The following is a 24,643-nucleotide window of genomic DNA, read 5'->3' on the forward strand; positions in this document are numbered from 1 at the left end:
AAATGATGTCATGGCTTTAGAAGCTTCTGATAGGCCAATTGACATCATTTGAGTTAATTGGAGGTGTACCTGTGGATGTATTTCAAGGCCAACCTTCAAACTCATCCAAGACCTCAGAAAAAAAATTGTAGACCTCCACAAGTTTGGTTCATCCTTGGGAGCAATTTCCAAATGCCTGAAGGGACCACCTTCATCTGTACAAACAATAGTACGCAAGTATAAACACCATGGGACCACGCAGCCTTCATACCGCTCAGGAAGGAGACACGTTCTGTCTCCTAGAGATGAACGTACTTTGGTGTGAAAAGTGCAAATCAATCCCAGAACAACAGCAAAGGACCTTGTGAAGATGCTGGAGGAAACAGGTACAAAAGTATCTATATGCACAGTAAAACGATTCCTATATCAACATAACATGAACGGCCCCTCAGCAAGGAGGTAGCCACTGCTCCAAAACCACCATAAAAAAGCCAGACTACAGTTTGCAACTGCACATGGGAACAAAGATGGTACTTTTTGGAGAAATGTCCTCTGGTCTGATGAAACAAATATAGAATTGTTTGGCCATAATGACCATCTTTATGTTTGGAGGAAAAAGGGGGAGGCTTGCAAGCCAAAGAACACCATCCAAACCATGAAGCACGGGGGTGGCAGCATCATGTTGTGGTGGTACTTTGTTGCAGGAGGGACTGGTGCACTTCACAAAATAGATGGCAACATGAGGGAGGAAAATGATGTGGATATATTGAAGGAACATCTCAAGACATCAGTCAGTAAGTTAAAGATTGGTCGCAAATGGGTCTTCCAAATGGACAATGTCCCCAAGCATACTTCCAAAGTTGTGGACAACAAAGTCAAGGTATTGGAGTGACCAACACAAAACCCTGACCTCAAGCCTATAGAACATTTTTCGGCAGAACTGAAAAAGTGTGTGTGAGCAAGGAGTCCTACAAACCTGGCTCAGTTACACCAACTCTGTCAGGAGGAATGAGCCAATATTCACCCAACTTATTGTTGGAAGCTTGTGGAAGGCCACCCGAAACGTTTGTTCCAAGTTAAACAATTTAAAGGCAATGCTACCAAATATTAATTGAGTGTATTTAAACTTCTGGCCCACTGGGAATGTGATGAAAGAAATAAAAGCTGAAATAAATCATTCTTCTACTGTTATTCTGACATTTCACAGTCTTAAAATAAAGTGGTGATCCTAACTGACCTAAAACAGAGAATTTTTACTAGGTTTAAATGTCAGGAAATGTGAAATACTGAGTTTAAATGTACTTGGCTAAGGTGTATGTAAACTTCCAATTCAACTGTGCACTTGTTTTACTCAAATGTTTGTAAACAATGTAACTTTACAAATTAAAAACATGATTAAAACTATAATTGTTTATATCATGGATGGTCAGTCCTTGCATCCATAATTCTGCCTATTATTTTGAGTGCGGTTACATTTCTCCACCCTGATCACACAGAACAGGGGCGGCGACAAACAGGGGCGGCGACAAACTTTCTTATTTCTACTGCTGATTGACCCTTTAAATGATCTGTGCAGGCAGAGCTCGAGACGGACTGCAAACATATGGAACGGTTCCTTAAACAACATTTGCACAACGTCACTCTCTCTCTTGATCGACTCAATTGCCTCAGTGTGCAGGAAGAATTACATTTAATGTTTTCGTGCTCAAACAGAATTATTCCATCCATGTCAAAGCACACAGAAGGTGATATCAGGCCACACATATTGAAAGGCAGCTACCTGTATGAAAAATAGCTTGCCAAGGAAGGAGAAGGAAAAGAGGTGTGTTGGCACAACATCAAGCAATTAAAAACATATGGCAGACTGGCAGCGCAAGGAAACGGAAGAGAGCATTCAATGTTGTCATACGCCACAACGTGAAGTGTTGACGTGGGTGTTGTGTGTATGAGAGAGCGAGACAGAGAGAGACGGGTGCTGTTCCTACTCATATTTGGGTATCGATATTTTAGACTTGTATGAACTCGGGGCACTATCTAATTTATTAAGGACCCCGGGCATTTCTGGAATTGTACTGTATGTGTGTTAGGGAAGAGTGCAAGTGTCTGTGTGCGTGAGTGTGGGAGTGCTTATGTATCCCGAGAGGTTTACTGTATTAAAATGCAAGAAGCGATATGAACTTGACGTTCTGGGAACTGCTCTACCTCCCTCTCTATCTCTATTTCTCCTTACTCTCTCCCTCCCTCGCTCTCCCTCGCCATCTCTCCTCTCTCTCATCTACTTTCTCTCTCTCTCTCTCATCTACTCTCTCTCTCTCTCTCTCATCTACTTTCTCTCTCTCTCTCTCTCTCTCATCTACTTTCTCTCTCTCTCTCTCTCTCTCTCTCTCTCTCTCTCTCTCTCTCTCTCTCTCTCTCTCTCTCTCTCTCTCTCTCTCTCTCTCTCTCTCTCTCTCTCTCTCTCTCTCTCTCTCCCACATCTACTTTCTCTCTCTCTCTCTCTCTCTCTCTGCAATAAGATATTGACATGTTGCTTAGTAATGACTGGGGGGTGTAATCAAGCTCATATTGGCTGAAATGAGTCAACGTGGCATTTCCAACCATAGTGACAGGTAAACACAGAGGCTCGCTCAATTCAAATTGGTGCATTTAATTAGTGGTCACTGTTGGGTGTAAATAAGTGTAAATAAGTGTACTATTTTGAGAGATGCTGGCTGTGAGGGCTACACAGTGTATTATTGGCATTCTAACGCTCTCCCTGATGTGTTGTAATTAGACCAAGCCTTCAGATTCTCATCATGTAGGCTGCACACCCGTGGAATAATCCAGCAGTTGGAATCATCATTAGAGAGATGGGACAAAGTATGAATTAGGTTATGCAAGTACACCTTTCGATTGAATTACTGTCTGCACACGTGTAGTGAGGTGGGACACTGGCTACACCAGAGTCAGAATTGGGTGACGTAATATGACGCTGTCACTTATTGATGGCTAACTTGCTTTCCGATCTGTTACGTAGTACTGTGGATTTTAGTTACTGTACATTTATTTTGAATCTTTCATTTAATGATTGTACGTATATTGTACTTCTAATTTATTCATCACAAATTGACATTTGATGAAGAATAGGGAAATGTAACGAATCTCTTCTCCATCTGAGGAAGAGTAGTCAAGATTGGACCAATATGCAGCGTGGTAAGTGTCCATGTTAATTTATTAGAACTGAACACACAAAACAAAATAACAAAGTGAATGAAAGAAACGAAACAGTCCTGTCAGGTGAAACAACACACTAAACAGAAAATAACTACCCACAAATCCTAGTGGGAAAACAGGCTGCCTAAGTATGGTTCTCAATCAGAGACAACAATCGACAGCTGCCTCTGATTGGGAACCATACCAGGCCAAACACAGAAATACCAAACCTAGAACAAAAACATAGAATGCCCACCCCAACTTACGCCCTGACCAAACTAAAACAGAGACATAAAAAAGGAACTAAGGTCAAGACATGACAGGAAATAAGTGGTTCTGGTCTGAAACGGTACTGTTCATTGTTTGCAGTTCAATAATTTCACATCACATTATTTAAATGAAAACCATACTGGCCACAGAAGTCAGTTCAACGTCTGGTTTTGATTTACATTTGGTTGAGTTGTCAACTAATGTGAATTTAACTTGAAATCAACAAAAAATGTCACCCTGTCATTGAATTTAGGTTCAAAAAGAATATACGCATTTAGTCAATGTCATCAAATTGATTATTATTTTCTTTTTAAATGACGGGGAAACAACGTTGATTCAACCAGTTTTTGTGCAGTGGGAAGGTCTTGGTAAGCTAGGAGAAATAAAGCAGCAGTATGACTAATAAACTACAGTATGACTGTCACACTCCATCAAACTCCATACTGTTGAAAGTTTCATCTTGTCACCTCAGTGTCCCCTGTTAGATGCCTTAGGGTCATATTGTGACAAAGCAGTTACCTTACAAATGGCTGGAGGCAGCCACATTTACTGCTCTGCTCACAAACACCCTAAGGTCTTGGTAAGGACTAGACTGTCTGTGTAAATATGTTGTCTCTTTATTCCGTTCCAAAATACATTTTCAGACAGTAGAGATGCTCAGAGTGTATATACTTTCTTATTAACAAACTGACGTGCTTGTTGATATGCAAATGCACTAGGTTTAATTCTGGTCAAAGTTTATCACTGTCACCTAAAGGATAATCTACTCCGACATGAAGGCTGAGCCTTTATGAAGAATGCACAATATTATGTATGTTTTTGACATTAAAAACATTGAACCGTTGACATTCCAAAAGGAAAGATTGTTTCGGAATACGTTTTGCTCTCGGTTTCCCTCCCGAATATTCCTTTGCACCAATAAACTCAGTTGACAAAAAACATTCCTCACGCCATTAAACAATTATAAAGCTTAATACAAAATCTACATTTCGCCAGGGACATGGTCTGAACAAGTTGTTCGCCTTTACTCTGATAAGATTTTTCAAAATGTTGACTAACGTCCCCATGGAATGTTGTAGGAGTCATCACCCGGAACACATCAATAAAATGTTACTGCAGAGCCCCTTCAATTATTAATCAACTGTAATCAATGTATTGATGCAGGCAGCCTCCACTGCTCTTGCAGGTGCTATGTGAGATGCAGTGAGACCAGAGCAAATGACGTTTTATCGAAGCTGATAACTTTTTGCTCTTTCATACATTTTAGAAATGCCAGCTTGCTGCGTGTCATTTTACACAATCATTTTGATTCACCTCACCAAAGTGTGCTTCACTCAGTCTATTGATTTAAACAGTAGGCCCAACTTGCTCTGAATGGAGCAGCGGTGAGCTTATTTTCACAGGTTTTCATTTCTTAGAATGACTACTCTGTTCTGGCTGTGATTACGTATTGTTAGTGTGCGCTCACCCAATCTGTTTGCGGTGTGTGTCTGTATGCGTGGGGCATTGTGTTTCTGTGTGTGTCCATAGTGCTTGTGTATGTGCAAATATCTGTGTGTGTCTGTGTATTGTGTTTTGTGCATTTAGCGTGTGTGTGCGAGCGCGTCCGTGTTTAAGCTTGTGTGTGAGGACGTGTAATCCATTTGTTTAAATCCATTTGACATGTTCATTAAGCCTCTAAGCCACACACCCTTACAATTTTCCCCCTCGAAAGCGTCTTTTTGCGCCGTTCAGAGGCTGTAATTACCGCGCTCCACAAATGAGGGGGATGGCACTGAAAACACAGCAGAGAGAGCTTCTCCATGGCTGCCTGCCAGCCTCTCCCTCCTCGCTCAATTCTCCTTTCTCCTTACACTGGCATCACAGCACCCAGCAACCATGGGCCCCGCCATTCAATCAAAACACAGAACCCGGTTTCCAGGGTGAGAACCATGAAAAAAATAAGAAGTAGTTTGGGATGAGAGAAGGCTTGTTTTTGATTATCAAAATCTGATTGTTTTATTTTGGTAAGTTAATGCTATTCTAGTTAAAAAATGTGCATTTTTTTATGTATTTTTTGTTGTTGCTGTTACATCTTACGGTAACTGGTTTTGCGTGAACACACAACAAGACACTAGAGAGACATAATTCACATATCTTGCACCATTTACATACCAGACATGAATGTACAATACCCTCTATATGCCCCCTACGTAGTGTTGACAATCAGAAATGGACAAATCAACCCATCATGTACCATGTCATTCCCCATCTTTGTGTTTTTAGATAAAATGCAGTCATTTCTGTTTGTTGATGAGGGGAATTAGAGACTGGCTGCCCGTCCGTCCGTTCGCCTGGTGAGGCTGGCACTGCCAAGTTGGCGCTGTGCCCGGCTGCTGGGCTGGTATCCGTGGTCGTCTTCCTGTGCCAGCACCATGATTACCATGATCGGCGAGAGTATTACACTACCACCCAGAGAGAGAGGAACACCTGGACACAGCTTAGGCCCTGCTCACCGCACAATAACAGGCTTTACATCCTACACACTCTATAGAAATACAGCATGTACAAGTTATTATTCATTGTGTAGGCAACTAAAGGGACTTATAGGCAATACTGTAATATAACTGTCAGGATTTGGCCAGGGTTGTTCGGGTTTTTGGACACTAGATGCCCCCATTGTGCTTTTTTGACCTTTTGCTTTCCCTTGATCCCCATTATTATTTGCACCTGTGCCTCGTTTCACCCTGATTGTATTTAAACCCTTAGTTTCCCTCAGTTCTTTGCTCTGTGTTTGTATGTTAGCACCCAGCCCTAGTATTCTGTGAACTCTTGTTGATTCCGGTGGACGCTCTTGTGGAATTCTGTTTTTTGTTCTTGTTTATTTATTTTTGAGTATCTTTTGAGGCTTTTTATGCTATACCTACCACCTTGTGGATTAACCTTTTTGTCTTGGAGGATTACCTTGTTCTTGTGGAATTCCTTTTGAGGTTGTGGAGTTACATGTTTTCCTGAAGGACTTCACTTTTTTCTTTATTAAATACACCGTCTCAAGTACTGCTGTGTCTGCCTCATCTTCTGGGTTCTGCCGACTATTCGTGGCTCAGTTGGTTAAGTGACTGTTTCTCACTCCGGAGACCCGGGTTCGTAACCGGGTCCTGACAATAACAGGCTTTTCTTAACCTACGCTATCCAGCCATAATGCATGAATAAATGCATTGTTTAGGGAGCCATTTAGTTCTCTATAAGTAAGACTGTAACATTAGATTCATGAGATTGTTGCATTGAATTGATGTTCTGTACATTTGTATGTGTTGTGGAGGTGAGCTGGACTGATACCCTTGTGATGAGGTAGCTCTGACTGCGTGATGGGAATTTCCTCTTGGCCTAATGGTTAGTGATGGTGGAAAAAAATCTAAACAGTTACATATCCCAATATTATTTTGTACGATATTATGTTGTCGTGACGCGACTATCATTCATCTGATGACTGTTATTTATTGAATCAAACTAACTACGTTTTATTGTTACTCCATGAAATGAATCATGTAACAATTAACTCATTAGGGAGACGGGGCACCACGGGAAAAGGTGTTCAACTAGTTACCATCTCCCGATTTAAACTCTAAAGATATATAGGTATCTCTTACATCAATATCAGTCAATTATGAGTTATTATTACCTTCATATCAGTCTCATTCTGAACGTCGCATACTCCTTGATATCTGCAGGAACCCTAGCCCTTATTGATGAATCAGCGATACACAAATTGGCTTAATTATTTATTTATTTACTAACTAACTAAATAGTAAGAGAATACACATACACACTTGCATGAGATAAAAAGGTTGAGTGGACTGACACGATATGACAGCTTGTTACACAATGGAAAGGGGTGGGGAAAGATAAAGAGAGGGAGAGACAAAGAGTGTCAACTTATCGTACATACATTTGGAAGCTACGCTCACAGCAACCAGAATACTTAGCACCCTAACGCCCGCTCATTCGGGTTAGGAATGCAGTATATATATTTACACATAGCTGTCTTTCTATATAGTCTCTCTGTTGAAACCAATCGGTCCATCTATGGGTAGTGGCTCAATGTAAGGCTCTGGTTGTCGACCAGAGGTCACAATGTCCTTCTTAGTTGTAGAGCTTCTCTGGTCTTGGAGTGTTCAAAGTTCTATGACCACTTTTTCATGCACAGCTACAGACTGTGAATGTTCTGGTCTAGTCTTTACCTCCTTCACTCATGTTGAGAGTTGCAGAGCTGTACGTCGGCTGGTCTATACAGTTAAACCATTGTCACATGTGTACCCACCGCGCTCTACGCTGTCTGGTCTCTACAAAGTTTCTAAGCATTTCAACGTGTGGACCACGGTCCCACGTTTTTTGGTCTCAAGTTGATTATTCAGGGTTCAGCTCCAGATCACTTTACATGCCAGAAGTAACTCGGCATGTTTTGGTGTGGTGTTCATAGGTTACAACCATTTCGTTAAGGTTCAGCACGCTGACAGATAGCTAAATCACAATTATTTTGCGAGTCTTTTTAAGCACTCTGGCCAAAGGGCATGCTGGCATAGACTCTGAGGTCACTGGGGCATGGATAATGACTGGGCACAAATTTAAATGAAAAACCATTTTCATTGAGAAGGCTAAAATCACATTGCTATCTTCACAAAAGTATATGATTAAATATGAGAATAATGTTTACAGAATTTAGATGTAAACCTGATACATAGGACAGGGCAGCAGGGTAGCCTAGTTGTTAGAGCGGTGGACTAGTAACCGGAAGGTTACAAGTTCAAATCCCCAAGCTGACAAGGTACAAATCTGTCGTTCTGCCCCTGAACAGGGCAGCTAACCCACTGTTCCTAGGCCGTCATTGAAAATAAGAATTCGTTCTTAACTGACTTAAATAAAGGTAAAAAAAATACCTTGAGATACCATCCTTAATGACATCACAAAATAATAAACAATTATTCCCATTTGGACATGAGAAATGAATGTTCCAATGTCCACTCTTTGACATTAGAGTTTTTAGGCGGGCCACACTCCCTCCAGACAAAGCATTCCTTTGGTGGATACTGAAAGGCAGAGAGGGAAAGTTACCTCTAAATTTACGATCGGCTGTTAAGTCATAAAACTGGCCCAGCTCTCCCCTCTCCTCTCCTGTGGAGGGGGGGTGAGGCTGGCTATCTGTCAGCCATGTTCCAAGTTTATCTGGCACCTTTGATCCTTGCCAAGGAGAGAGAGTCATGACAATGTTGATACTTTTATTTTTAGTTGTTGCTAAGTACTGTTAGCTAATGGTTGTCGGCTGTGCCTGCTCCAAAACTCCTGTATTTTTCATCCTATAGCTTGTTCTCCATCTTACTTTTAAATAGTGAGCCAACATGTTTTCAGCACTTTTATTATTGTCTCTCTGCAACATATGGTGAGCAATATGTTTGAACATCAAATCACAATAAAACCACAGTATCAAATCGCAATAAGATATAGAATTGTGAGAATCGCAATACACCATGTCAGGACCTAAGTATTGTGATAATATCGAATCATGAGGTCCCTGGCGATTCCCAGCCCTATTAAACCAAGCGTTGGTTTCCCCGCTTGTGAGACCGGTGTTCAGATCCCACCTGTGACAGAGGTTTTGGTGTAGGTACAGAATAGCTGCAGAGTATGTGTTTGGTTATTTCACTAACCTTGTAAATCTGAAAATGTCCATTAACTGGTCCAGGATATTACCGAAGCAGTTCATGTGTACACTGTCCTTGCTAAATACTAATGCCTATAGACATGCACAGTAGGTAACATGCAACTACTTACTGAGAATCGGCCTGCTTTCTGGAACGTTCAACCATTAATAATGTATGCTGGTTAAGTATGTAACAGATGCACAATTCATGATTTAGGATTATTACCTTCCTATCCAAACTACAAATACATTTCACAATGAATATTGCAATTATCCAACCCAACTTCCTTATGAAAACCTACAATCACCTGCAGTTGTTCCCTGGGCGCGTTTTCATCTGGAGGTTGGGTTGTAATTATCCAGTATGCTTAGACAATGGTGCTACACTGTCAAAACCCACCACCAGAGTAAACTCTGTAACCAATCAATGTCTTTAATTAAACAATTAACTACTGAGTACAGGCAGAGAACGATGCCTGGAGGACTACAGTTGTGTACTTCAAGAGTGAGAATGCTGAAACGGCAATAAGAGGACTCGGTATTTCATTGCTTGATAGTGCAATTGTTTGGTTTGCAATATTCTATCTTGGCAAATGTGCTGGGAAAATATTATGGAAAATGGTGTATTGGTGCATTCATGTATCCCTATTCAGATGAGTAGAAATTAAAGCAAAATCACTGACCTATACTAATTCATGGTAAGTATGTCCAAAATATGACCAAATTAACTCAGGGAGAATTGTTGATGAGATAAAGGAATTCAACACCCAAGTTTTGGAATTCCTTCCCCCCTTCCATTCAATGCACTCAGTAAGCCAACTGTGGCTTGAACTGTCATAACTACAGCTCCAATAAAATTGTGACTACCGAGCAAGCATATTCAAAAAACACCTCTGCTCAAGAACTATATATTCAATATCCCCCATTAAGCATTTTCCCTGACCCCAATCCAGACCCCCCAGTGAAAAAGAAAACCCTTTCTTCTTTAATATTCTCTATCATAAAGCATGTCTGAGAGAGAGAGAGAGAGAGAGGCTATCACAAGAACTGGACCAAGAAGCCGGAAGAAACAATAAACACTACAAAAACAAACCGTGAAGCTAAAGGCTATGTGCCATAAACAAAGTCAACTTCCCACACAGAAAAGAGGGAAAAGGGATACCTAAGTATGGTTCCCAATCAGAGACAACGGTAGACAGCTATCCCTGATTGAGAACCATACCCGGCCAAAACATAGAAACATAGAATGCCCACCCCAAATCACACCCTGACCAATCCAAATAGAGACATTAAAAGGCTCTCTACGGTCAGAGCGTGACATTGGCTGGCAGAGAGAGATACAAACAGAGAGAAATAGATGGGGGAGAAAGAGAGAGATAGACGGGAGAGAAAGTGAAAGATGGAGGGATAGACGAGAGAGAGAGTGAAAGATGGAGGGATAGACGAGAGAGAGAGAGAGTGAAAGATGGATGGATAGACAAGAGAGTGAAAGATGGAGGGATAGACGAGAGAGAGAGTGAAAGATGGAGAGATAGATGAGAGAGAAAGATGGAGAGATAGACAAGAGAGAGAGAGAAAGATTGAGAGATAGAGATACACGAGGGAGCATGAAAGAGCAACAGACGAGAGAGAGTGAACAAAAAGAGAGATAGACGAGAGACAGAGCGAGAGAAAAGTTGGGGGGAGGGATACAGACGCAGGAAGATAGAGATTCAGGGAGCAAAACTGGGAGCATGGGGAGTCAGTGACAGAGAAAAAAGGGGTCGAAACAGAAGATGCAGAAAGAGGGAAGGAGAGGGAGACAGAGGGAGACAGGGAAGGAGGGATATAAGGAGGGAGAAAACAGCAGACGGAGAAAGATAAAGATGGAGGCAGACAGGAGGAGAGAGAGATGCTCCCCTCTTCCCCCAGCCTGTAATAACTTAATGAATGTTTAAGCAGTAAGGTAACATTATTTAAATACCTAGAGGAGGACCCTGGCTCTCAGGCTCAGAGATGACACGGCACCAGACCAGCCAGATCGTTCAGAATTGACTTCGAAATTGGACGTCTTTCCATGACCTGCCATCAAAGCCAGCCAATAGGGGCAACAGTGAGCACTATTACCGTCAAGTAGGCTTGGGTTTTGCTAGGGCGTTCAAGACGGGGGGTGGTGAATGGGCAAAATCCCATGACTCTTAAAAAAAATTACATCTGATTTAAAATTTCTAAAACGGTGAGATCTTATTGCACCCCAAAGGGGATAGAGAGAAGGGAGTGACACAGACTTACACACACAGCAGGTACACACACACACTCTCTCTCTCTCTCTCTCTCTCTCTCTCTCTCTCTCTCTCTCTCTCTCTCTCTCTCTCTCTCTCTCTCTCTCTCTCTCTCTCTCTCTCTCTCTCTCTCTCTCTCTCTCTCTCTCTTACACAAAACACACACACACGGAGCAGTGAGCGACGGAAATAATCTGCTGTCATTGGTAAAATGGAGAGGAACAGATGGCGTCACTATGATTGAAACCACCTACAAAGGTTCCCACAACTTCCCTCCCTCTATCTCTCTTTATCTCCCTTTCCCCTCTTTCCTCTTTATCTCCCTTTCCTCTCCCTCCTGTGTGCCGGAGCTCTTCAATGCCATCCAGTCTAAGGGCTCCTGCCAAAGAGGCACAGCCCCCCTGGAAGGCCCACAGCACTATGGGAAGTCAGGCAGGGAGGGAGGTGGATAGGGAGAGAGGGGAGGAGGCCTCCAATTTGGCTGTCACCAGCACATACATATCTCAGGAAGAATTGTTTGCTCTCGAGTACTCTCCTAACACACACATACTCATCCATAGACACAATTCACACACAGGCAGGCCCTCCTAGGTCACTCACCACAAACAGAAGGCGCCTGGAAAGCTTCCATGTCACACAAACATACTGTACATTTATGCCTGGATACGTACATGTAAACCTGAATACATACGTGAAACCTGAAGCAAACCTGAATACATTCCTGCAAACACAGTAAAACATTCAGGAGGTTTCTTACACAGTCTACCTTATGTTATTTTTAGTATGACATTGTTATTGATTACTGCATTGTTGGGTTTACAGCTTGCAAGGAAGGTATTTCACTGTACTTGTGCACGTGACATTAAAACACATCCACTCCACCAAAACCAATTTCCCCTTCACCTCCTCTCTCTCCATTGCCCTAAGACAAACTCTGGCTGCTGAGCAAGTCATGTAAATGAGATAGTTAACAGATCAAAAGGCACAGAGCGGAATTTCTATTTGCGGGACAGGTGTTGATTAGTGCCAGCCAGAGAGGCAAGGTGCAGCTTCCATTAAACCTTAGCTCTAGGGGCTCGATGTGTGTGAGAGAGAGAGAGAGAGAGCGTGTGTGTGCATTAAGTGTGATGTGTGTCTGCATCCTTAAGCTTTGGTCATTTAGCAGATGCTTTTATCCAGAGCGATTTACAGGAGCAATTAGTGTTAAATGCCTTGCTCAAGGGCACATCAACTAGGGGTAGCAGGTAGCCTAGTGGTTAGAGCATTGGGCCAGTAACTGAAAGGTTGCTGGATCGAATCTCCAAGCTGACAAGGTAAAAATCTGTCGTTCTGCTCCTGAACTGGGAAACACACTGTTTCCTGGTTGGCTGTCATTGTGAATAAGGATTTGTTCTTAATTAACTGACTTTTTCACCTTGCCAGCTTGGGGATTCGAACAAGCAACCTTTCGGTTACTGGCCTAAAGCTCTTAACCGCTAGGCTACCTGCCACCCTCATATCCAAATCAAACAGCAATAATGCCAGAAGAGTGAGTTTATGTAGACGAGATCAGGTGTAGGAGAAATCGATTACAGAGTATAACAAGTGGATCTGATGTTGCTTCTATTGAGGGATTACTGTGATGGAGATGAGTACAGCACAAACACAATAGCAGTGATGCTAACTAGTAGCTAGTACGGTGTTTACACAATAGCATCAATGCTAACTAGTAGCTAGTACGGTGTTAACACAATAGCAGCGATGCTAACTAGTAGCTAGTACAGTGTTAACGCAACAGCAGCGATGCTAACTAGTAGCTAGTACGTTGATAACACAACAGCAGCGATGCTAACTAGTAGCTAGTACAGTGTTAACACAATAGCAGTGATGCTAACAAGTAGCTAGTATGGTGCTATAACACAATAGCAACGATGCTAACTAGTAGCTAGTATGGTGGTATAACACAATAGCATTGAAACTACAGTGGATTGTATTTAGATAATAGTCAGATGCTAACTGTAGTGGATTCTTCCATTGTAAAAAAAATGCATGTTAGTTGACTAAATCAAATATCAACCAACACTGGATATTGATCTGACAGCTTTTTTTTGGTAGGGTACATCTTACATGCTTTGAAGTCAATATAATGTAGTGTCCTTTGTCTTACACACATATTCTGTTGGGTTGTATGTCTGTCCAGTATAAAACAATGTGTTTGTTCATGTATTTGTCCATTGTGCACAACTGACAACTTCCTTTGTCCCAGCCCTGATTTTAGGTTCAATATAGGTACACATACAGTGCCTTCAGAAAGTATTCACACCCATTGGCATTTTCTAAATTGTGTTGTGTTACAGCCTGATTGTAAAATGGATTAAATTGAGATTGTGTGTCACTGACCTACACACAATACCCCGTAATGTCAAAGTGGAATTATGTTTTTAGAATTGTACAACTTAATTCAAAATGAAAAGCTGAGATTTCTTGAGTCAAGAAGTAAGTATTCAACCCCTTTGTAATGACAAGCCTAAATAAGTTCAGGAATAAAAATGTGCTTAACAAGTCACTTAATAAGTTGCATGGACTCACTCTGTGTGCAATAATAGTGTTCAACATGATTTTTGAATGACTACCTCATCTATGTACCCCACACATACAAGTATTTGTAAAGTACAACATTCTAGTTACTCCACAATACTAACCTAGATGACGGAGTGAAAAGAAGGAAGCCTGTACAGAATAAAAATATTCCCAAAAGATGCATCCTGTTTGCAATAAGGCACTAAAGTAAAACTGCTACTTTATGTCCTGAATACAAAGCGTTATCTTTAAGGCATATCCAACACAACACATCACTGACTACCACTCTTCATATTTTCAAGCACGTTGGTGGCTGCATCATGTTATGGGTATGTTTGCAATCAGCACGGACTAGGGAGGTTTTGGTTTTTATAAAAAAATAAACGGTATAGAGCTAAGCATTTTAGAGGAACATCCTTGTTCAGTCTGCTTTCCAAGATGAGATATTTCTGTATTTCATTTTGAATAAATTTGACCCCCCATAAACATGTTTTCACTTTGTCTTTATGATGTGCGTAGATGGGTGAGGAAAAAATATGTTGAATCATTTGAATTCAGGCTGTAACACAACAAAATGCGGACTAATTCAAAGGGAATAAATACTTTCTAAAGACACTGTAGATAATCACTTAGACTCCTTGCATCAGCAAAGTGAACGTATTTGCTAATTAAAGCACTAAGCACAATACGTTCTAGTTAGCATTTAGGTAATGCTACACTCTAAGTTCGACACTCTAATGCTACTTAACATTCCATCTGCAATCAGTATTTGGCACACACCTCACCACCCAATAATCTTCCCCTAACTCTCATTTTGGACCAACCTTTAGATAAGGTTGAAGAACAAATAAATAGCACACAGAGTAGCACATCAGTGGCCATTCATCGTGTGTGTGTTTGTCTAAGGGTTGACAGTGTGTGTGTTTCTGTGTGTGTTTAAGGGCCGCTCTGCCCGTCCCTCTGTAAGAATTTCTCAGAGCTGTTCCCCTGCCTCTCGCACACCCAGATGGCAGAGGGGTCGAAGCACTTTAATGAATTTTCAAAGGAGCCGCATTGGCAATATTAAAAGGAGCGGCTAACCTTCAGCTCAGCTGGCACTGTAGTCACACACACACACACACACACACACACACAAGCCCAGAGAGACAGACAGAGTACACACAGACTCTTGGACAAACAGACACACACACACACATTATGTCTGTTTGAAAAGTTCTGCCAACAGGGAAAAACAATTTGCGTGAATAACAACAGCAACAAAAAACGATGCTAAAAAGCCAGTGTTAATTATCCCGATTAGAGTGACAGCCACTGAGTGCTCCGCTCCCTGGTCAAAGGTCATTTTTAATGATGAGTGCATATGGCTGCCACCACGCTGGCTGACGAGGGAGCACGGTGTAGTGTGGTGCTTCTGTTGATCCATCTGTCCCATGGTAATGACTACACCTGGCCTTGGCTGTGCCTCCACACAGGTAGCACAGGAAAGCAATTAAAAAGCAATATACAATTTTGGATCACGTGCTACGTTGTTTGCTAATTTTCCCTAATTATCTGTTGGTTGTGATGATGAAAAGGCCCATTGTGTTAATAGTGTTTTGTAAAGTGCTAATAGTGTTTATTACATATTTATAAGGGTATTTTGACAATCTTGATGAATGACAGGGTCATGAACTTAAATATATAGCCGTGGTGTGTGTAGTCAAATGCCATGTGTCTTTTCTGAATAGTCTCTGTATAGATACTGTAGGTCCCTGAACTTTTGCCATGTTTTGTTCAGAAAGGCCTAAGCTTTTTCACCCTTTCCTCAACACTTGAAGAAGGCACTTTAGGGTCCTTAAGCATCTGGGCAAGGCCTTGATGGTGCCAATCGCCAACCCATCACACAAAAGCCCGCGGGGATGCCTCCTACTCAAACACATCATCTGAAGGGACAGGCCTGCCCCACGCTGCCAGAGGCGTCAGATCTACAGCCTTTCTCTTTTTTTTCATTTTCTTTCGTTTTTCTTCCCTTCCTCGAGCAAGAGGCTGACTCTTTATCGTTCTCCGTTTGCTGAACTCCGGGTCAGATTTCACTGAGGAGCCAGAGGCCTCTGATATCTCCCTTCTGATCCCTCATCAAGGTCTGCCAAGCAGCCGCAGCAGCACTATGAAAAAAAGAAAGCTGCATTTTGAAAAGTGGTTCAGCACTTTATTTCCGTGTACAAGGAAATGGCTACAGTATGGCCCTTGGAAAACAAAGCAGACCATGAGAGATTTATTTTCAGCTTTCACTTTTGTGTTTGTTTATGTACCATCTGCTCTGGTTGAGGATGTGGGAATACTTCCAAATACACAGGACATGATGTTAAAATCCCTTGGTGCAGGGAAACAAAATGTCTCAATCAACAGTATTTTAATATTTATTGGATTTGCAGTACTTCAACTCAACGTGAATATACTGTGTTAAATACATTTAGACAATTATTGAGATTGCTTGTGCGTGGGGTTGTGACTATCAGATCAATTGACAATCATGTTCAGTTGTTTGGGTCAACTGTAGCTTGACATTTATTGTAACTCATGTATCCAGATATAGGTTGTTCAATGCTTTTATAGAGATACCGTATTGTACCGGTGTATTTGCAACCCCCAAAACAGCTGCTGACAGAATGCCACATCTGCTTCAGTGCCTGCTGTACTGTCATGCCTCAGTCACCGTTGAACTGGACCAAGCTGATCTGACAACAGCTGATTGAGTTTGAGTTATCTGCTCTTGTGTGTAGGGCTGTGGAGGTCATTACATTTTGTCAGCCAGTTATTGTCATGCAAAAGTCTGCCGGTCTGACGGTAATTGGCCTTTAATTGATACGAACACATTTAGCATCTCCAGGCCTTCACACATACATGCGGCAAACAAGCCGCTGATACGCACGTTTGGAACGTTGAAAAAGTCTAATCAATCAATTTAATAGACACCATCACAATACATCCATGATTTATTTTAGTCAGGTTTAAATATATTATGATTTGAAGAGAATGTATTTCAGAAGAACAGAATATGAGTTGGCCTACTGCATGTTTTCTGGCTATGCTCCATGCCATAGGCTGAAGGCTTGTTTTTTTAGCTGACAAGATATGCTCATTATTTATATTATATTATTTTTATAGTTGTCACGGACGTTGTTGAAGGAAGACCAAAGCGCAGCGTGGTGAGCGTACATTTTATTTTATTTTAAAATGTCACCAACAAAACAACAAACAAAAGAAACAACCGTGAAGCTTACAGGGCAAAGTGCCACAAACAGAGTTATCTACCCACTCTGAAAGGAGGGAGGAAAAAGGGCTACCTATGTAGGATTCCCAATCAGAGACAACGATAGAGAGCTGTCCCTGATTGAGAACCATACCAGGCCAAAACAAAGAAATACCAAAACATAGAAAATAGAACATTGAATGCCCACCCAAATGAAAAACCAAAACAAAATAGAGACATACAAATCTCTCTAAGGTCAGGGCGTGACAATAGTAAGAAGAATATAAATGAACTTTGCTGAATAAAATATAACGGATATTTATCCAATTGCGGAGCAAAGTGGCTATGTTGAACTTAAAAGTGATCATTTGAAACAGGTCCCACACACTAGATTTAGAGTTACTTGGCATCTTTCGTTATGAATGATACAAACCTTAGAATGTCTTAGAAATCAAATTGAAATCAATTTAAATACATTCATTAGGCACTAATCTACGGATTTCACATAACTGGGCAGGGATGCAGCCTTGGGTGGGCCTGGGAGGGCATGGGCCCACACACTGGGGATCCAGGCTCAGCCAATCAGAATGAGTTTTTTCCCTACAAAAGGGCTTTATTACAGACAGAAATACTCCTCCGTTTCATGAGCTCTCTGGGTGGCTGGTCTCGGATGATCCCCAGGTGAAGAAGCAAGATGTGGAGGTCCTGGGCTGGCGTGGTTACACGTGGTCTATGGTTGTGAGGCCAGTTGGACGTACTGCCAAAATCTCTAAAACAATGTTAGATGCGGCTTATGGTAGAGAAATTAACATTAAATTCTCTGGCAACAGCTCTGGTGGATATTCCTGCAGTCAGAATGCCAATTGCATGCTCCCTCAAAACTTACACAGGTGCTACCAAAGGTGCACCTGTGTAATGATCATGCTGTTTAATCAGCTTCTTGATATGCCACACGTTTCAGGTGGATGGATTATCTTGGCAAAGGAGAACTGCTGAATAACATCGATGTAAACAACATTTGAGAGAAATAATTTTTTTGTGCATATTGAACATTTCGGAGATATTTTATTTAACACTTTACATTTTGCGCTATACATTTTTGTTTGTTAAAATGGCCCATTATTAAATGGGCAGGAACAGCGGCAGGGGAAAAATGACATCCGTTTGTACTCGAATAGCAAATGGAGGCCGCCATCCGTTTGTACTCGAATAGCAAATGGAGGCCGCTTTCCCTCCAGTTAGTTTTTTCAGTGATGCCGGGTAGGCTACTTCAGTTTCATAGCGAAGCATTGGCTTAAATGAGCAGCTGAGAAATCATTTTAGTAGCAGCTGGGATCCACCTCTTTTTACTGGCAAACATCAAAACTCTGCTTTCTATTGCATATGGAAATGTTTGGGCTTGTATTAACACTTATTTCACTCCGCTCATCAACCACTGTTTTGTGGAGCATGCTCTCGAGAGCAATAGGTGATATTCTACCCAAACTCTATATGCCATGGGCTCTTCAACTCATGTTCCTGCTTCAACCCAATGCTTTATTTCGGAAACCAAGTGAAATCTGTTCGGGAGCATTGATAGTAACAGGTTTTCACAGCTCCTCTACGTGATGAGATATTCTGTAAAGGTAATGTGTCAGCCAATTAAAAATGCCCTATTACTAGGGCATTCAAATACAAATTCACTTTAATTGTATGTTAACTCTGTAAGCTGCCCTGTGCGATCAATGAACCAACAGCATCGCCTAGGCCAATACATGGATAGAAAGTTTGGAGTGTAGCACAAGGTAACCAGTCCACACTCAAAAGCGAGTACTAGAACTTGTTTAATGTTGGAGTATATGCTAGACCAATTATGTACCAAAGACATCTTAAATCAGTTTTATTTGATGTTTTTCTGTCATGTGTAATATGTGGTAGGCTATGTATTGTATAACAGCATAATTATTATTTGAATTCAGTCATATATAGGCCTATGCATAGGCATAAGCTCAAAATATGCATTTGGGTGTTTTGAATTCATCACCTTAGAAAGCGCTGTCCATTTCGTTGTGCTAGAATTTAAAACAACATCCACAGTGACCATGTTTTCCACTCAGTTTCAAATGTTGAACTTTTTTCTTCAAATTGATCAATCACAATGAGGTGAGTTTTAAAAGCACATACTGTTTTGATGATAAGTGTTTGATGTGATTTTCAATTGTATTTGCATTGATGTCAGAGTGGTTAAAGCAGGGGTGTCAATCTCATTCCATGGAGGGCCTATTTTCTCCTGTTTTTACTGTATTTAAAAAATATAAAAAAATTAAGCCCTTGACAACCAGGTGAGGGGAGTTCCTTACTAATCAGTGACCAAATGTATCAATCAAGTACAAGGGAGGAGCGAAAACTCACAGACACTCAGCCCTCTGTGGAATGAGTTTGACACCTGTGGGATAGAAGGACAATAGAGCGCTGAGGATCAGGCCATTAGCGACCTGGTGGTTGTTAGCGAATTGGGTACTACCAACGCATGTCCAGAGTGCACAGGAGAGGAGATTACCGGGACGTGGAATTTTACTGCGGTCATGACTCATGACTGCCTGTGTGGCAGTAATACGGTCACCGCAACAGCCCTTCTTGTGCGTCATTCATTAAATACTTAAAGTTGAAGTCAAAAAGTTGACAAAATGTTCTTGAAAGACGCCAAACACTTTGACTAAACTCTTTTGGCTCCCTCATCGGTTCATGTAAACTTCTCGAAGCTTGAGTCTGTCTGAGCTTGGACCAGCTGTACTGTCGCTTCTAACACTTCCTTTATGTCCCTTATCAGACACACAAATAGAAAGAGTGTTAACATGGCATCCGTGGAGGGGGGCCAGATATTAGCAGTGGATATGATGAATGGAAGGCTGCAGTACATTAAACCATTTTGGGCTCTCCTCCTCTCTCTAATCTCTGGGCTAGATGTTTTAACAGCAAGCCATTTCAGGTCATTATATAGCTCTGTAAAATAAACAGCTGCTCCCATTCCACTTTGTTGAATAGGTTAAATAGTGACATGGTACAAACAGCAGCTCTTTCGTCATGGCGTAATTGAACAACATGAGACGCCGGTGGTCGGTGTAATAGTTGCTTGGCAAGGCTTTCCGTTCTGTTCATTGCTTTTTGTTTCCAATTAGCAACCACTCATGCAGCAGCAGCCAACGCTATTTTAGAGGAACAGGCCCAGCAATTGAATTAAAAGCCTGACCCACTGATGAACGGAAATAAATCAATGGGTTTAAGAGGACACACCAACAGAGACTAGGTGGAAACGAGTTGTGGAATGCCCGGGGTGTAGTGGAGGAAGAAGTCAGGCGCAGGGAGTTCAGGGTAGCACTACTTTTAATACACCACACCGGTGAAACGACGCAACACAAACAAACGCCCCAAACACGGGGAACTTAAACAGTTCAGCAAAATACACACACACGGACAACCGTAACCTACAGTCGTGTACAACTGTACACTGAAAATAATCCCGCACAACCAGCAGGCGGGCCGGCTGGTAAGTAAAGCCCAACCAATTATCCTAACTAAACACGGGTGCAACTAATAAACAGAAAAGGGTGGAAAGGGATCAGTGGCAGCTAGTAGGCCGGTGACGACGACCGCCGAGCGCCTCTGAAACAGGAAGGGGAGCCACCTTCGGTAGGAGTTGTGACAAGTTGGCTATTGTCACTCTCACGTGGCTATTGAATGAACTAGACCTCAGGGGTCTTTAACTTTTTCTAGACCAGAAACCCCCTCCCACGCGACCCACGGACCCGATCATATGTTAGCAAAAAAATATAATGTTCACGTCTAGTCTTATCATCAGGTATCCCAGGCTGTTTTTCCCACCTGCTTTAAGGAGACCACCATTGTCCCAGTGTCCAAGAAAAACAAGGTGATATGCTCAAATGAAAATAGCCGCTGTTGCGCTCACCTCGGTCATCACGATGTGCTCCGAGATGCTGGTCATCACTCATATCAAGGCCAGCTTGCCAGTCACCCTAAACCCACTCCTATTTGCCTACCGCTCTAACAGATCCAACCAAGATGCCATTTCCATTGCAATTTATACGACCGGAACACCTAAAGTACCAGTCAAAAGTTTGGACACACCTACTCATTCCTGGGTTTTTCATTATTTTTTGTATTTTCTACTGTATCTATTGTATAATAATAGTAAAGACATCAAAACTATGAAATAACACATATGGAATCATGTAGTAACCAAAAAAGTGTTAAACAAATCTAAATATAATTTATATTTGAGATTCTTCAAAGTAGCCACCCTCTGCATTGACGACAGCTTTGCACACTCTTGCCATTCTCTCAACCAGCTTCATCATATGGAATGCATATCAATTAACAGATGTGCCTTGTTAAAAGTAAATTTGTGGAATTTCTTTCCTTCTGAATGTGTTCGAGCCAATCAGTTATGTTGTGACAAGGTAGGGTTGGTATACAGATGATTTTATAAAATACCATATTATGGCAAGAACAGCTCAAATAAGCAAAGAGAAATGACAGTCCATCAATACTTTAAGACATGCAGGTCAGTCAATCCTGTAAACTTTTTTGAAAGCGTTTTTTTTGTACATTTTCAGTTAAAATGATTGAAGTAGTCCTTGTGCATAGAGTTGTATGGTTTGTTAAACTTTGAAATCAATGTTTTTTTGTTTTGCATACAATTACAGTGGAATTAATGCTAATATTCACTGCATTGACCACTACATACATCTCGAAATCTCCTGTTGTCAACGGAAGAAGGGCAACATAGGATTGTAGTTCTTGGCCTCCCTGCCTTGTCAAAAGTTTCCATATCTTTTTAAGGTTCCACACAGCGTAACTAAGACTCTGAAAGCAGCTTAACTGCTTAAAACAGGGCGAAAAAAGCATCTTCCTCTCTTAGTCTTCCCTTATTCACACTGTGGGTATAAGGAGACTCACAAGAGCCTCTGTTCATCCCCATGCCTTTGTTTTCACCAATCCCCACTGCCTAATCCACTTACTTTAGGCATGTGCTAGCTTTACTCGATTTGATTGGTGAGGCCATATATTTCTACATGAAATCTATGGTCTATAATCTCAATGCTGAGCAAGAAACAAACTCCCTATAAAAACACAAAACGTGTTTAATTGAGAGATTTTTTTTATTTCTTGAAGTAAATGGTAGAGAAACAGCCTTTTTCTTGTGTGTTGAGTCTTCGTACGTGACGTGACTGCTCCAAAATATGTAGGTTGTAGTTGCGTTTGGCTAAGTGGAAATAAGTAACCTGTGCTCTATCATTCTCGAACGCTACAAAGTGAGCCTGCAGGTAGGTAGCCCAGTGTTTAGAGCGTTGGCCCAATAACCAAAAGGTTGCTGGATTGAATCCCTGAGCTGACGAGGTAAAAATCAAGGCGGTTAACCCACTTCCCCGGTAGACCATCATTGTAAATAAGAATTTGTTCTCAACTGACTTGCCTAGTTAAATAAATGTTAAAAAAATAAAAGTTGTACAACATTTTATAGGGCACTATTGATCTGCTATGTGCTGCACCAAACTCCCAATACAGCCTGTTACCTTTCCTTCATTGTCTCTGACTGGCTCTTAGGAAGTGTCTCACTTTCTCTCCCATTAAAACCCCAGGTGTTTCTTTTTGGGTCTGTCTTACCGCCGTGGTCCCTGAAGGTGTCCAGACGCGGTTTAGCAAGAACAGCAATAGACAGTGTTTGAAGCAGACAGCATAGTAATGAATACCCAAGCACAAGGAGCTTGAGTCCTATTAATTCCCGCCCTTAGCCTAAAAATAAGCCATTCCCTTGTGGGTAGCCAGCTTGGCATTGTAGTCACATTCTCCCAGCGCAGTCAATCCCAGAAGATTCTATTCACAAGAATGCAAATAGATGTAGGGAGAAATACATTATCTATGATAAATCATATTTCTTGAAAATTATGCACACAAAAAAGTACAGTACATCTCTGTGAGATCAGTAAGCAATGCTTACCCACAGAACAGCTTCTGAATCTACTTTCCTTGTGAGCTGAAAAATGTGTTTTATTGCAACATTTACAAGCAAAGCAAAACTGTACCCGATAGCAGCACACTCCTAGAGGGACCAGTTTCTGATGTAAAAATAGTGAGGTAATGGAAATCTATTTTTCGGACTTGTCAGAAAGGGTTCTACAGTGAAGTCAAGAAGCGCGCAACTGTCCTCTTCATAAATCTTAGCCAAAATAAATGTCAGGGAAAGCAGCATTGAAATTGAAGATGTGGCTAAATCAGACTAATTTATCTTGCTGGGCTTCTGCTTCTATTGTAGTGGAATGACCTTAAGGTCTTCATAAAACAGACAAAGTGTTAGAGATGTCTAAGGCCTGCTAAAATACTTTCAAGACATACGAGTGGAGGAAGGTGGTCTGCGTGTGTGTGTGTGTGTGTGTGTGTGTGTGTGTGTGTGTGTGTGTGTGTGTGTGTGTGTGTGTGTGTGTGTGTGTGTGTGTGTGTGTGTGTGTGTGTGTGTGTGTGTGTGTGTGTGTGTGTGTGTGTGTGTGTGCATGATGGTGTTGAGGTGTCAGAGGTGAACATTTGGTCGTAATGGTTGACTGCTGCCCAGTACTTTTTTTATTTTATAATCTCCCTCCTTCCCTTTGAATTGGAGGAAACACTGACAATTATTAATACAAGTTGTGCAAACTTTGGATCCTCGGGGGAGAATTCTTTGACTTTTAATGTCCCTCGTTTAATAAATTACAGCCCCCTTCTTGACAGGGACAATTCTTAACCCCCAGTCTGCACCAACGTCTGGGATACTGTCATTTTTCAGGAGCCGGTGTCAGCCTTAGCCTGCATTGAAGTTTACTTTGTAATTTGCTGACGTTTCTCCTTCCCCCCCTCTCATTCTTCCCCTGCCTCCTGCTTACAGATGTGACCAACTGTTCCACAATAGGTAAGACTCATTTTTGTTATTTTTCCAACTTAATCCTCAACACTGAGAAGTTTTTATATATAGATCTGCTTTGTTATTGCGAAAAGATTTGGGTTTCTATCTAATTAATTGTTGGCATCATTTCTAATCCTCCATATTTTTTTAAATATTTTTTTTTACCCTACCAGCCCTCCCCCGATTGGAGTAAACTAACGGACAAAATGGCTTCTACTGCTACTTACAGCTATTTTCTCTCACATATACAGTACATGTAGTTAACTAATTATACATACGGTATATTCATAATTTCCTCTTTCTGCAAGTGCTGGATTTTCACCCACAGTGGCCAATCCACCATTAATTCTGATCTGAACTCCAACCCTCCGATGTCCACAGATTAACCCATCTTCCAAGTATAATACCGTTATGCTATTTCCTTTTGCAAACAGTGAGATATGTTTTAAGGGATCTCTTTGGGGTCCACCTGTGTTTCCTGAATGCCTAAGTAAAGGAGGGAGTAGGGGCGCGGCTGCGTAGATCCTGCTGTTTGCTCA

The 24,643-nt window shown here is 41.5% G+C and overlaps 1 protein-coding gene across 24 annotated transcripts in view; it reads left to right on the top strand.

Moving 5' to 3' along the window:
- Positions 1-24,643, top strand: part of LOC135516331 (receptor-type tyrosine-protein phosphatase delta-like) — a 606,705-nt gene that overhangs the window by 137,765 nt on the left and 444,297 nt on the right. For 23 of the 24 annotated variants that reach the window (XM_064940532.1, XM_064940530.1, XM_064940540.1 and 20 more), the window contains exon 4: positions 24,087-24,110. The exons of the other annotated variant lie outside the window; for it this stretch is intronic. The gene's annotated coding sequence lies outside the window, so the exon portion shown is untranslated. The remainder of the gene's footprint in view (positions 1-24,086; positions 24,111-24,643) is intronic. 24 annotated transcript variants of the gene reach the window in all.

The sequence above is a fragment of the Oncorhynchus masou genome, chromosome 27, assembly GCF_036934945.1.
Source record: "Oncorhynchus masou masou isolate Uvic2021 chromosome 27, UVic_Omas_1.1, whole genome shotgun sequence".
In the NCBI taxonomy this organism is placed as follows: domain Eukaryota; kingdom Metazoa; phylum Chordata; class Actinopteri; order Salmoniformes; family Salmonidae; genus Oncorhynchus; species Oncorhynchus masou.